Here is a 3,028-nt window from a genome sequence, read left to right as displayed (position 1 = left end):
CACAAGGGGGCATTGCCTTCATTCTGTTTGTGCCTGAAGTGTGAATTTCTTGGAAAAGTGCCTCTTTATACAATAGAGCTTTATTTTCATAACCATATAACACAAACATACCCCTGTTCATAAAATTACTGTCCCTGATCCAGTTCTCTATTAGAAGATTCTTTTTAACAATGAGGTTTGTTTTCTGTGACTTTTAGCCGGGTGTTGGTGGCACATGTGTTTAGTCCCCGCACTCGGGAGGCAGAGGCAGGTGGATCTCTGTGAGTTTAAGGCCAGTCTGGTCTACAGAGCGAGTGCCAGGACAGCCTCCAAAACAATACAGAGAAACCCTGTCTCGAAAAAACAGAAACAAAAAAAACAAACAAACAAAATCTTTTAAAATGATCTTAATTTAAAAAAATAGATGATCTTAATTTTTAAAGCCCACATGTGATTTTGAACATCTTTTCCTCTAGACATACACGGGTCAACATGCCACTGTGCTCATTTAAATGCACATGCCATGCATGATTTAATTAAAAAAATAGTTCTTTCTACTAAGTATTCAATAGATCAGTACCAAATTTTGAAATAAATAGTAATGATAAAGACCCCCCAAGGGGTCATGACCCACAAGCTGAGAATTACCAAGGTTACAGAGAGAAACCCTGTCTGGGGGGGAAAGAAAAAGAATTCATCTGGGTTAGGGGAGCACCAAGCCCAACCCTGACTGGGAACTTTATGGAGTGTGGCTCACCCCAGGGGATAAGAAAGTGTTAATAGCCTGTGTTTCACCTTGCTGCCTCTGCTGTCACTGCATCATGGCCAAGGCTTTGGAGCTCCCTGGGAGAGCTTCTGGAAGGTTCTGAAACTTCCTAAGACTGCTGGAGTCCTGGAATCCAGGTGAGGGATCAGAACATGGTTTGAAGTCTCAGCTACTCCGTTCATTCAGATCTCAGGTGTCCCTTTGGTCTCCAACAACCCATGTTTGACTTTGTTCAGGCAGTGGCTGGAACCGCCACCGCAGTGAGGGCCCAGAACAGGAAACAGCAAGCAAGTCGGGTAGGAAGAAGTAAGTAGTGAAGTCCACAGGGAAAAGGGGAGGAGGAGGGAGAAAAGACACCTGAAGTGGGATGATGGTGAGCCACAGTTGGAGTCTCGAGCCTTCTGCTGCACTAAGGAAGGCCCTTTCTCTGAGCTCTCTGGTGGTAGTCTAGCTTTCCCCCAGGGACCTGGGAATGCCCTGGACTTTTGGGCCCCTATGTCTCTGAGACCAGTGACATCTCAAAAAGGGATCATTTTCCAGTACCAGCCTCTATTCACTATCTCCCCTTTTCTAAAATATAAAATATAAATATATATATATATACATATATATAAATTTAAAGCACTAAAAGAAAATATTTTTTATTTTACATACATTGGTGTTTTGCTTGAATGTGTGTCTGTGTGATGGTGTTGGGTCCCCCTAGAACTGAAGATCAGATAGTTGTGAGCTGCCATGTGGGTGCTATGAATTGAACCAGGGTCCTCTGGAAGAGCAGTCAGTGCTCTTAACCACTGAGCCATCTCTCCAGGCCTCAGCATCTTCTCAGAGGCACTGCCTATTGTCTTTGGGGACACAGTATCTTCTGACAGGCCAATCCCTGCTGTGGAACATTTGTTTTTTCTGGAACTGATTTCTCTGCTTTGTGTCTCTATTCTGCGACCAGCCTCTTGTCCCAAATGCAGGTTTTCTTTTGGGTCTGTTTCTTGTGCACTGCAGTCCCTTGCAAAACAAGGGATTTCTCAGAGATGGGGATCTTATGGGAAAGCATGGCCTCCTTGGCAAATGGTGCTGTCTACCTGCTTAGTTTTACAGTTTGAACTGTAAAAACCATCATGGAGCTGATTGTGCTAAGGTCTGAGACCCTGTTACAATCAAAAGGAGTGAGTATAGACAGACTTTTCCCTTATAGCCCATCAGATGTGTTCAACCTGTGGCCCTCTGGCTGCCTGTGAATAAGGATGGCTATGAATGCATCCAACGCAAAAGTACAAGCTTCATATTGTCATTTTAAAAAGCGTTTGAGTCTATCATTTCACTCAGGGTAGGGTCCAGGCACTTCCCTAAGAGAGCATCCCTCTTTGTGTTATGGACACACGATGTCTGTTAGTATTCGAGGGATAAACACTGATCCACTGCTCAGGACCCCATAGGTAGCCCAGGCCTCCTCATTGACTCTCACATTCAGGGGGTCTGGATTGGTCCCATGCTGGCCTCCCAGCTGTCTGTCTGGGGTCCAAGAGCTCCCCCTTGTTCAGATCAGCTGTCTCTGCTGGTTTTGCCAGCCCATTCTTTGCCAATTCGCTATTCGCGCCTCTCTCTCTGTCGCTGGGTTCCTTGGGTTCTGTTCAGTGTTTAACTGTGGGTGTTTGCCTCTGCTTCCATCAGTTACTGGATGAAGGCTCCAGGATGGTTATAGACATCAAGTTCATTATCAGGAATGGGCATTTGGGGTAGTCTCTACACTATTGCTTAGCTTGCCAATTGGTGTCATCCCTTTAGATCACTAGAGGTCACAATGGTGCCTGATCTGTCTTCTAACCTATGATTCCCTCTTCCCCCTATCCTACCCCCCCAGGCAACCTTCCTGTTCCCCCAAGACCTACTCTCTCTTCCACTTCTCCCCCTCTCTATTTCCCAGGTCCCCCTTCCCCCTACCCCTCGCCGTGTTCCCCATCTGTTCAGAGGATCTTGCCTCATTTCTCTTCTCTTGGGTACCATGCATATCTTTTAGGTTTCCCAGACTCTCTGTCAGTGGAAGTGCAGACTGGCACTCTCCTGATCTATGTCTAAAATCCATATATGAGTGAGTGCATACCATGTTTGTCTTTTTTTTTTAAACATTTTTTTTTTTGGTTTTTTTTCGAGACAGGGTTTCTCTGTATTGTTTTGGAGGCTGTCCTGGAACTAGCTTTGTAGACCAGGCTGGCCTCGAACTCACAGAGATCCGCCTGCCTCTGCCTCCCGAGTGCTGGGATTAAAGGCGTGCGCCACCAACGCCCG

The sequence above is a fragment of the Mesocricetus auratus genome, unplaced genomic scaffold, assembly GCF_017639785.1.
Source record: "Mesocricetus auratus isolate SY011 unplaced genomic scaffold, BCM_Maur_2.0 Super-Scaffold_100676, whole genome shotgun sequence".
In the NCBI taxonomy this organism is placed as follows: Eukaryota; Metazoa; Chordata; class Mammalia; order Rodentia; family Cricetidae; genus Mesocricetus; species Mesocricetus auratus.
Note: the sequence above shows the minus strand (reverse complement) of the source record.